Source organism: Diabrotica virgifera, chromosome 6, assembly GCF_917563875.1.
Source record: "Diabrotica virgifera virgifera chromosome 6, PGI_DIABVI_V3a".
Lineage (NCBI taxonomy): Eukaryota > Metazoa > Arthropoda > Insecta > Coleoptera > Chrysomelidae > Diabrotica > Diabrotica virgifera.
In genome coordinates, this window is record NC_065448.1 from 2666003 (window position 1) to 2678972 (window position 12970).

Below are 12970 nucleotides of genomic sequence, written 5' to 3' on the forward strand. Positions count from 1 at the left end.
ATAAAAATTCACCCTCATATCGAGCGTAAAGAAGTATAACTTCAAAAAGCCAATGGCTTCCTTAACTATACTTTTCCATTCTTTCCTATTTGCTGCTTTATTTTTCAAATATTCGAGAATTTAAGTGTATTTATATATTTATATTTATATTTTGTCAATATCTTTCTTTCACTTAGGCTTTTAGTTTTAGGCTTATCTTTCTTCTTCTTTGCTCCTATTTCTCCCCTTAGTATTCTTTTGGGCAGATTAATCATTTAGGTATTTGGCATCTTTTGTAAATGTCCACGCAAGTAAATGTATTCACATATGTGAATATGCTTGCAGAATATTGTTTGTATTGACTATGTTACTATTGACCACGAAAAAGATGGAATGCCAACTTACTGGAGGCACATTGAAAAACAGACAGAGTAATGTCTATATAAAAAGAAGAAGAAGAAGAAGAAGAAGAAGAAGACGAAGAGGAAGAAGAAGAAGAAGCAGAAGAAGAAGAAGAAGAAGAAGAAGAAGAAGAAGAAGAAGAAGAAGAAGAAGAAGAAGAAGAAGAAGAAGAAGAAGACTATTGTTTGTGTCTTAAGAGGCACGCTACAGATGAAAAATACTTCAGAAAGTCTTTGAAACGATCATTTATTAACGAATCTCTGTTGTAAAAAGGTAACATTGAAATGAATCTAAATTTGTGTACAATATTTTAAAATGTAAATCAGTTTTCAAACAATAACCATGATAATAATTCTTGTGCTATGTCATTTATTTCAATAATCTGGCTTTCCGAAAATTTCTTTTTCTTATTCTTTTTATATAGACATGACTCTGACTGTTTTTTCAATGTTGTCTCCAATAAGTTGTCATTGCATTGTTTTCGTGGTTTTCCCACTGATCGTCTTCCTATTGCGGAACCGTCTTTCACCGTCCTTACTAGGTGTTCTATTTGTTGTTATTCGACTTATGTGGTCGTTCCATTCTACTCTTCTGTTCCTTACCCAGTTATTAATGTTGTCCACCTTGCACCTCCGTCGTATATATCTACTTTTAGCTCTGTCCCATCGTGTCTTACCATTGATTTCATTTCTGCTGTTTCTAGAATTCTTTTTGTCCTCTATGTGTCAGGGCGTATTTCCGCCACGTATGTCATTATTGGTCAAACCAATAATTTCAGAAAATTTGAAATACTGAATAAACCTGATCTGAATGAAAAAATTAGTTGCATTTTTGAATTGCAAAAATATAAAAGATCACTTATAAAAGTACCGACCTCAAAAATAACGCAGGAGAGTGTAATCGACTGGACATAGAAAGATTTGATACCTATCACAAGTAAACCTCCATATTGCCTCTTTCCCAACACCACTAAACCCATAAATAACATCAGCAGTCACAAAAACAATAAATACCACTAACGCCGTTTCAAAGTACCAATAAAAATTCCTGGTATTTCGATGGATGATGCAGATTGAATATCCATGTAAACCAATCTGATTATGTAAGTATTCGGTACCGTGGTACCGATTTCTTTACTTAAAAGATTTAAAAGGAATACCAATATTTTATAGCTTTATATTTTATTACTCAAGAGATGCTTGATTAAGAACTGGTTCCTAAGAGAAGTTTGTTTTTAAGTACCTCATAGAACAAACTGTAATTGGGTGTATAAATTAGAAGAAATATTAGGTAGGTAGTATCTACTTTGACCCGTACGGCTGAGCATGATGGTCTCATGCTGAGTTTTTTAGTACTCTGACGGTGGTACCGGGAATATTGAGCAATATATACGTTAACTGTATAATCATCCGTAATTAAACTGAAAACAGAAGGTATTTTTTTTAATATCTTCGGAAAATATACATATGTTTATCAAATACCTCATTGTTAAGGTATTCAAAGCAGCTACAGGATGTATCACGAAATATAAAGAAAAACTTACTACATTATTTTATTATACATATCCCCCCCCCCTCCCACTGTCTGTGTCTCTACCTCTATCTCTATATCTATCTTTACTCGTTTCCTTATTACTGTCCATCGAATGGGTAAGCGACCTTCGCCTCTGCAATCTTCAAATCTTCAACGTTTCTCAAAATTATAAGTCTCTTAAGATTAGGTATCATTATTTCTTCTTGCAGTATGTCCGAAAACTTTTAACACGCCTGCGAGACAAGCAGAGTAGAGTCAAGTCTGAATGTTGAACTCTTGGAGGATTGAGTGATTTGTTATAAGATGCTCTATTCATGAGATCTGAAGCATTCTCCTCCAGCACCATATCTGAAGGCATCAATTCTTTTCCTATGATCCGATTTCATTGTCTGTTTCGGAACCGCAACTTAATATAGGAGAAATGAAGGCACATACCAAATTCATTTTGGTGTTCTTCAACAAAGAATGTATCTTTCCATACTTTTGATAATAGACTCCTGGCATTTCTTGCCATTATGATATTTACAACAAGATATAAAACATCTTCCAGAAAATCCTACAAAATGAGAAGTGGCGTAACAAAATCCGCCGGGGCATGAACTTTTTTTATGATACATGTATAGCTTAGGTTACCTCACACTTTACCTCGTTCAGCACAACATTTAGTACCGTTCAGCACAAAGCTAAAAACATTTTTCTCGAAGCAAGCGGGATATGTGTTTGACACTAAAAACATTTGAACTGCAAATATATAGATTTATATTATTTTAAATTCTCAAGAGTGGCTCTCTGGATCCGCCCTTGCTAATGGTAGGGGAGCCCAAGCGGGGATTTTTGCAGTAACTCGAGCGCGTCAGATTATCATATGGGGAGAAACCTGGTACCCTGTAGTTGTACCTCTACCATATATTAGCTCTTAATACAGGGGAGTTCGTTAAGGGGGGCCCGAAAAAAAAATCTATCCTTAGAAAAACTCGAAATCGTCAGATTAAGATCAGGTAAGTTAAGTACATTCAAAACGGTGTATATTTCAAAAATCTGATGATTTGGGCGGGGCGTAAGGAAATGGGTAAGTCACAAAGTTTCACAAAAAAAAGCGAATATGTCGCGAAATGAACGATAGATCTAAAAACTAAAAAATACGTGCTCAATATTTGTCAAAAATCTATCAAATTATACCAAACACGACTCCCCAAGGAGAGGGGTGGGGGCTAAATTTAAAATTTTAAATACGAATCCCGCGATATTTCACGAAATGAACATCAGATCGAAAAACTGAAAAATACACTTATTCAATATGTTTGAAAAATCTATCTAATGGCACCAAACACGACCCCCACGGAAGTGGGGTGGGGGGTTACTTTGAAATTTTAAATAGGAGCCCCCATTTTTTATTGCAGATTCGGATTCCTTGCGTAAAAATAAGTAACTTTTATTTGAAACATTTTTTCGAATTATGGATAAATGGCGTTATAATCGGAAAAAACAATTGTTGGAAATGGAAAATTAAATTAAAAATGGAAAGTCCCCACTAAAATGGAAAACTTTACTTAACTTTTTTTGGTTTTAGAACCTACTCTTCACAACCCAATAGGTCCCATCTCGAGTGACTGCACAAAGCGCTCGAGTGACTGCACATTTAGCATACTTCCCTCCCCTACTATAATACGTTTTAAGTTATTTTGAAAAAAGGGCATTTTTCTAAAATAAAGAAACTTTTTTTACTATAAAACCAATTTTTTTCAAAAATAAGAACTTCGAAACGATCCAACTTATGGGGAGATTTTCAGGTTTTTTTTAGCAAAAAAGTGGCCAACTTTATTTTGAGCGTAACTCACTTAGTTTTGATGCTAGAAGCTTGCTGTAAACTGCTATAAAAAATAAAAATAAAGCTCGTTTTTAAACATTAAAAATGTTTTCAATGAGTTTCAATGGGCAACTTTATTTTCAATACTGCACTGCTTAAAAAACGTTGCGTATATATGCGCAAAATGATATAACAATAAAACACTTTTAGAGATATTAGACGACAAGATGGAGCCCATGGCATATTGGGGCCCCCCGCAAGCTTCATGCTGCGGGGGCCTCTGTTACGCCCCTGAAAAGGAGCCAGTATATATTATTGGAGAGTTTAATGCCAAGCTGGAAAAAACTTAAAATGAACTACATATTATTGGGTCATTTGACTTGGGCATTAAAATCAATAGAGGAAAACGTCTTCTACAATCTACTGGAGAACGCCAGTAAAAACAATCTTGTGATAACACATACACTTTATAAACACCAGCCAAGAAGGCTATTAAAGTACTAGTCCAAATATAGAGGTCATGTAATCAGGCGAGAGGAAGATACCATAGTCAGAAAAGTTTTTGACCGAAGAGGGCCGATAGGACAACGAACAAGAGGAAGACCGAGACTTAATTACCAAGATAACTTAGAGAATGATTTAAAATCTATTGGAATTAGAGCATGGAGAAGAGTTGCCAGAGACAGGGGCGAATGGAGGATTGTTCTGAAGAAGGCTTTGGCTCATAAAGAGCTGTAACGCCACTGATGATAGTCCAAAATTTGGATCTTCAACAATATCTTCAACAATACATTTAGATCTTCAACGTATCTTCAACAATAGGTCTAGTTATGTCAGTTAATTTTTAGCAGCTACATTTAATATAGAGCACAAAAATCAAATCGAGTACATACTCGTAGGAAGAATATAGAAACCCTCAGTAATAGATGTGAAAGCTATGCCTACAGTATACTGTAGATCAGATCGTAAGCTGCTAAAAATTAACTGACATAACTAGACCTATTGTTGAAGATACGTTTTGTTGTAGCAAATTCTTGTAGCATTTGTTCTGCTTCACCCAGATCTTCGGTAATAAGTACTATATCGTCGGTAAAACGCAGGTGATTGAGCATTTCCTCATCTAATTGTATTCCTCTATTTTCCCACTTTAACATTTATTTAACATTTATTTAACATTAATCAGAGCGAACGTATCCTTTGTCCTGCGCGTAGCACCAAAAATTAATGTTTATTTAATAAAATTCCTGACGCCGTGGTAGTTAACCGATTTTAATTTTGCAAATTGCAAATGAAAGGTACAATATTCTTTTATACGTAAAAAAAATTCAACTTACTGTCTACTTTATTTTCAGTGCTGCAACATTTTGAAAAAATGAATTTTTTTGCGAAAGCTGGATTGCAAAATTTATTTTGCAAAGTCTATTAAACCGATCCTAATGAAATTTACAGTATTGTTTTATCATATCATAAAGTTTTTCTGGGTGAAATATGAAGGTCCTAAGTTTAGCATAAATGGTTGAAAAACGTAAAATGCGAACACTTGTTTTTTTATGTTTTTTTCGAAATTATTGCTATTTTGCAAAAAGGGTGACAATTTTTAAAATTTTCAGTTAATCCTATACTATAGGAAATTTAATTACGCAACTTTTATGTCAGTACAACTTTTCTCGAAAATGAATACTTTTAAAGTTATAATCAAAAAACCAAGAAGAAATCGAGTTTTTCCTTCATTTTTTGACATTTTGATTATTTAAACAATGTTCCGGACCTTTTTGAGTGGGAGGATAACTCAAATATTATTATTTGAGTTATTTTCAAGGAATTTCTGTAATACATCCAAATGTACTAATATTTTTACAGATGCGCCCTGGTCTAATCAGCTATCCCTCTATAGAGTAATAATTATATTATAGGTACATCGGATATACCTAGGTATGTATCAAAAAGTATCAAAATGGAGAAAAAAAATGCCAAATAAAACGTACTACGTACTACATAATAGATCGCAGCTTTTAGTGAATGAATGTATAAAGTAGGTACCTACTATAATCGTGTGATAGTCATAGACGACAATAGACAAACGGTACTGTCCATACATCAAGCGGTGTCGGTGTTGTGCTTGAGGCGGAAATAAAGCAAAGCAAAGCAGAGGCAGAGAGTGGCAACTGTTGTCGTGATTAGCTATAACAAAATAAAGTAGGTGGTGCTTACATTAAGTGGGATTAAATATCTTTTGATATACGACTACGATGAGACGACTACGTCCTCCTGTTTCTAGTTGTCAAGCCAATCAATGAACTCACTTGCGCAGGCGCAGACACTAAACATCAATTGTCTAGTTTTTAGTCATGCTTTTTTATTTTTTGAAGTCAAAAGTAACGTCAATGCTATCGAATATCTTCTTTTGTATAAATGATAAATTAAAGTTTAAGGTTTTATATCGTTCGATTTTTACTGTATTTATTTCATGTCTATTCACTGGATACTATATAAGAAGGAATTGTTTCTATCACTAGATCACTTCTTCTTGCATTATCCTTTAAGGACATTGGCGATCATCATAGCCCATTTTGCTCTGTCTACAGCGGTTCTGAACAGTTCTATTATTGTTTTTACACTCACTTGGTCCTCTTTTTCATTCCGCTCCACTGTCACTTGCATAACTAATCGCATCAACTCATATTTTTTCATTTCTTAGTATGTGACCAAAGTAGCTCATTTTTCTTTCCTTCAAAGTGTAGAATATTTTTTTTCTCTTTTCATCCTTCTTTATGTTTCCGTGTTTGTTATGCGTTACGTCCATGCCGTGATATTTTCCACATTCTTCGATATCACCACATCACAAAGCTGGCCTGGACAGTAATAACTAGTCCAGGCTTCTTCACATAGGCGTAACCAAGGGGGGGGGGGTTTTGGGGGTTATAACCCCCCCCCCCCCCATTGGGATGTACTTTGAGCTCTATACGCTTAACACCATAGCCCTCAGAGACCTTCCAGTAGTTGTAACCCCCCCTTCAAGTAGTTGTAACCCCCCCCTTAGGATCATCCTGGTTACGCCAATGCTTCTTCATATAAAGGTACAGAGAATATAGCATCTAAATATCTAATTTCTATTTGCAGTTTTTCTTTGCTTATTGAGAGCGCTTCTGGCGTTCTGGCCATCTCAATGTCTCAATGCGTCGTTTTATTTCTAGTTTTATGCTGCGGTCTATGTAATAATTGTATCTGGGTATAAACAGGGTATAGACAGGTATAAACAGGTAGGTATATTTACTTTCTATAAAGCTTTTGCTTTAACATACATATTGTTATGCTCTACTGTATGCCTTTATTTAGGCTGATTAGCAAATTCTTAATTTAATTGATTATTCAATTATTTTATTTACTGCCTATGTAAAAACAAAACTAAATTTAAATTAACTTTTCCAATCAATTTTATTCTCAGGGCTAATTTTGTATTTGATACAATACCTGTGATCTGTGGCTTCTAGTATTTCTAGTTGCTTACTTCTTCCATGGTGGAAACAGGGAAATTGAAAACACACAAAATCATATAAAAGTAATCTATTGTTTTTATCAAATAAGCCGTGTACATATGATTCAAAAAATACTAAAATTTAACTTTGTTGCAACAGTTTCTAACTTAATAAATTAAACACTAACTCTGATATCTCCTTGTTTTGACAAAAAAAATTATTTAATTAATTTATTATTTATTCATATTAAATTTAATGATTTTTACTTCTCTTCTTTTGAATTGATTTCTCAAATTTGAAATGACTAACTGCGTTCAAAAAAAATGTTCAATAAACAAATAAACAAATATGGTTTTGATATAAACAAATTTTCTCCATTCCGACAAATGATTTGACTAACCTTTTTTGTTTCTTCACTCCCTCGTTTTCTGGATTGCGCCGTCCTTGATTCTCTCAACACGTACTCTCTGGATGTTGCGAAAACGTCCCTCACGTCCAAACTGCTTCCAAGAAAAACACACAGGACTTGCTCGAATTCTACTACTCAGTTTTCCTTGCTCGATATCTTGTGCACAAAAGGATAATAATCAGCTACTCGTTCTAGACAAAACAAAGGCATCTCCCTCGGACCAGGAAAATTAACTCTTCAACCGGTCGACAATTTGGTTTCAACTTGATTCTGCTCGCAAAGGCTGATCACACTACTCTACACTGATTACACACTTTTAAAAACTCGACTGCCTTCTATCAATGTTCATTACACAGTGCCCCTTATTTCTCTCTAAAATCCGACTCCAACCACATTATCCATACTCCCGATATTTTCCGTCCAAACAACAACAACCTCTCTCAAACCATTTATTTCTTGAGAAACCAAATATTCTTCCACATAACTTTTCCAATTTGTCAAATTTCAAGAAAATATCATAATTAGTTCTTTTCTACTTTCTACTTTTACATCTAAAAACTAATACAATTTGTTTACCAAATTAAAAACCTTCCCGGAAAGATCTTAAAAACGTCATTGTTCCCGTCAACGCTCTGTCCACTTTCTAATCACCGAATTGTTTGTTAATGTCCCGTCCATTTCGTCGAATCATTATCACTAATCGTTTTTATTTTTCTGAAACACTTGTTTAATAGCAAAATTAAATTCTATACAATTTTGGTCATATACAGGGTGATGAAAACTATGGTCTTATGGTCTGTTGATATAAATTTAATTTTTTTTAATTTCTTAAAAAAACAATTCTACAACAATATATTGTTTCATCTTCAATCTTGTTCTTACCGACAATCATGATTTTTATTGTTTTTGCGTTCAGAGCCATTCTATATTCAATTCCATGGTGTACTGTTTAGTGCGATTAACCAAACGTGCGGTCCTTCTCTGCTGTCTGCAAGGATTATTGTATCTTCTGCATATTTGAGACTATCCACTAGCATTCCGTTAATTGATATGCCTTCACTAATGTCTTCTAGTGCCTCTTAAACATCTCTTCTGAGCACATATTAAAAAGTACAGGGGATAAGGGATAATACACTTCCTTGTCATACGCCTGTTCATATAGATATCTTTTTTGATTTTTGTTGGTCTACTTGAATTATGGCTTTCTAATATCGTAGAATAATAAATAATAAATTTGTAATGGTTCACTATAATTTTTTAAGTCATTTAAGTCGTAGTCTTTAAAATTGTCTTTCGATTAGGTTGAAGAGTTTACTTATTTGGATCGGATATAAAATCATTAATTAGTTTTGATTTGTATAATTGTTTTTAGATTATTAGATTTCCAAGATTTTGACATCGCGTCTCAAATGAATAAAATATTGTTCTGAAGCTATTTTTGTGGCATCTTAATGCAATTTAGTATTTTTGGTGGGAATAAACCACAATTTTATTTAAAATTATCGTATTATTGACTTACTACCTATACCTAGTATAAGTATTTTCTTTCTATTGATTTCCTCTTTAATGGGTAACCAGATCCTACTGCATTCTGCCGAGGATTTGCTACAGAATTGGTTTCATTTAACATAATTAGAACCCCGTCTTTGATTTTTCTCTTTTTACTATCTGCTTCTTTCAGGACTGAGTACATTCGAATCTTTCCACTGAACACCAATAAACACAATGAACACAATCTTCAAATATAGTAGTCATCCCAGGAATTTATGAATTATAATTATTGGCAAATATCATTTTAAAATCATCTACTTTAAAATGTATAATAATATAAATATATTATGTCTGAATTGTCAATATGAGTGAGTCAGATAAAATTAAATTATTGGAAGAATTTTTTTTACCAAGCAACAAAAACCAAATTTTTTTTAATTTTGAACAATGATTTCCGAAATAGAAATCGAAACATCAAATAAACTTAATTTTAAAGTAAAATTGTTGCTTATTCCCACCAAAAATATAAAAAAAAACATCTTTAAAATACATTTGAAACTTTCTCGCAAATAATACATACTTTGAATCTTTGAAAATTCTATCTAAATTAAATAAATTTTCTTTTGTAAGTTCTGTAGACATCTATCGTCGACGTCTTGAAACATCACGGACGTCAGGACGCTTCACTCTGCACAGAATCCAGCAGATACATTTTTCTGTCCGCAGATGGCAGACCCATCACATTTGATTAGGGAATAAAAGCTTTAGAGATGGGAAGGCTAAAAAGAATGAGTTACAGTTATATAGAGGATAGTTTTATTTGAAAATAAAGCCACAATTTAAGTTTAAATCAAAAAACGTATTTGACGTTTTTATTACTATTTTATTTCGCTTTATTCCCAAATAAAATAGTAAATTACATTATATAAGATGCCATAAAGAAATAGCTTCAGAAGAGTTTATTAAATTTGAAAATATATTATTATTTGAAAATGAGGTACAGTGTATAAGTATATTATTCTAACTTAAAAGTAATATTTTTTAAATTATTTTTTTTAGCAGGATAAGTGCTTCTGAAGTATCTTCTGAGATATTTTTTTCCTCAAAATCTTCATTTTGTATCTCAATATATTCATCGTCGATTTGGCTATTTATGGGTTCTTCTTCTCTTTCCCTTTCTTCATCTGAAGCTTCTGAAGATTCCAAAGACTCCTTATCTTGTTCAATTACTTCTATTTGTTTGTTTAGCTCAATATTTTTACATGTGCCCATGTAACATAACTGCAGATTTGAAAACCAGAATGTTTACGAAGTACCCGTTTTGCAATTACATAAAATAGGTGTTTGAAAATTTCATATTTGAAATCCTTGTCGCCCAAGACATCGATTTAAAAAAAAATTATCAAAATCGAATGACAGGAAATGAAAGCCTTTCTTTATATGTGTATAAAAATTTTCGACTATTTAAAGTGCTTATTTTGGGTCAAGCATAATTTGCAAATTTGCAATTTTTTGTAGACCTTAAATTGCAAAATTATTATGCAAAAACTATTGAACCAATACTAAAGAAATTTAGCACACCGTTTCATTTATATTATTAAGTTTTTCTAGACGAAATATGAAGGCTGTACTATGTTTAAGGGTATTTTTTATGGGAAATAAGCCACAATTTTACTAAAAAATGAATGTATTAACGTTTCGAAGCCCAAATCGGGTTTCGTTGTCAAAATACAAAATACTATTAAAATAAAACAAACATGTTGTTGCTAAGTAAAAAAATTCTTCTAATAATTGATTTAATCTGACTCATTTATATTGGCAATTCAGACGTATATTATACATTTTAAAGTAGAAGACTTTAAAATGATATCGCTAATATTTATGAGTTGCATTCCTGGGACGACTTTACTAAAAGATAGTTCATTCGATTACATGAAATCAATCCCAACTCAAGAATATCCGTCGCAAAAAAATCATAGCATGTGATCTGTTTTTAAAAAGACAACCAAATGCAACGATGACAGTAAAATTCTCGCGTTAGAGATTCCATAGTAAATCACGAGGGAAAACCAGGAAAAAACCTCGTGATACTATCCCGACATCGTAAGTATTTGGTCTTACATTTAATCTACTTTCAAAAAACTAATACCAAATTCTGACTTTAATATGTTTAAATTATAAATAATATTAATATTACATAGATATACAATAAGTAATACTAAAATATAAAATTTGTACTAACTCGATATGTTATTGACTTACTAATCGTGGTATTTTCTTTCTATTGACTTCCTCTTTCAGTATGGGTAACCACATCCTAATGCATTCTACCGAGGAATTTGCGACACAATTGGTTTAATTTAGCATAATTAGAGCCGCTTCTTTGATTTTTCTCTTTTTACTACCTTATTCTTTCAGGACTATACTTGAATCTCTCCACTGAACTCTATGTTCATTATCCCATGCGTGTTGACATATCTGAGATCTATCAAATTCTCTGTTTTTAATATAAGACTGATGTTCACATATTCTAACGTTTAATGGTCTTGATGTTTCACCTAAATAAAATTGTTCGCATTCACAAGGTATTCTATAAATGCAATTCTTTGTTCTTTCTTGTTCATTGTTAGGTTTAGTTTTAGATAGAATAGATCTCAATGTGTTTGTTGTTTTGAATGTTGTTGAAATGTTGAATTTATTTCCTATCGTTTTAAGTTTCTCGGATAGTCCTTTTATATATGGTATTGTTATTTTCCTCGTATTATTTCTTGTGAATGTTGTAGGATCCCTAATAAATCGTTAATCCTTGTAGAAACGTTAATAAATTCATTTTTTTAGTAAAATTGTGGCTTATTTCCCATAAAAAATACGTAATTATAAAAATGCCACAAGGAAATAGCTTCAGAACAACATTATGTTTAAAGGATTGAAAAACTTTTAAGAGAAACTCCATTTATGGCACTTTTTTCCCAATGATGCTTATTGTTTAAACAATAAACATTAAACTTTCAATTTCTAGCTAGTTAAATAAATATTATGTCAAATTGAAAAGCGAAACATTTTTCTTCTATATTTTCTTTGTGGAAACAATATCTCTTTGAATTCAAAGAATACTACTACCACCACCTTTAATGATGACACACCCCATCTCTACACTAACCTATTTTTAAATTAGAAGGTGTATTTTGTTTGGGCTTCCGCCGAATTTACAACGTATTACACACATACCCCCCTTATCGAATTTATTTATTAGGCTCCTGCTCCATGACTGGATTCGACTAAATTTAGATCTGCGTCTTTTTGTTCGATATTCAATGAATTCTTTAATCATTTTAAGAAGGAAGCATCGGCTCAATAACACAACAACGGAGTTTGGAGAAATTATTTTTCCTGTTGCTATCCGAAAATGTTGATTCAGTTATTTGAATATAATCTTTCAAAAGTTTTTGAAAAGTATTCACCTTCATTATCACACCTTTTTATTTTTATTTATTTTAATTTATTTTTATTTATTTATTTTTATTTATTTTATTATCCTGAGTAACTGGATCTATAGGACCACATACAACTGTTGACATAACTTTTCTTTCATTATCAATAATATAGTCTTTCACCTATTAACGGCCTTTACACAATTTACTCAAGTCTAGTCAAAGGTTTACTCAAACTTCTTTTTTGAACTTATACCAGGTGGAAGAAAAGATATATTTTTCTGATATTAAGTTTGATACACCCTGTAGTGAGGACAAGGTATAATTATGGGATGGGTAGGTATACATTGAAATCATATTGCAGTCTTATGTTTTGTGAACATTTTGTTTTTTGAATGGCCCTGATATCTGTAGAAGCAGAGAAAATATACGGGTTTATTCT

The 12970-nt window shown here is 32.3% G+C and overlaps 1 long non-coding RNA gene across 1 annotated transcript in view; it reads right to left on the reverse strand.

The window, feature by feature from the left end:
- Positions 1-9011: 9011 nt before the first annotated feature.
- The window catches only part of LOC114326320 (uncharacterized), a 70579-nt gene continuing 66620 nt past the window's right edge, over positions 9012-12970 (reverse strand). Inside the window, exon 3 of the long non-coding RNA XR_003651830.2 lies at positions 9012-9876. This is a non-coding gene — a long non-coding RNA (uncharacterized LOC114326320). The remainder of the gene's footprint in view (positions 9877-12970) is intronic.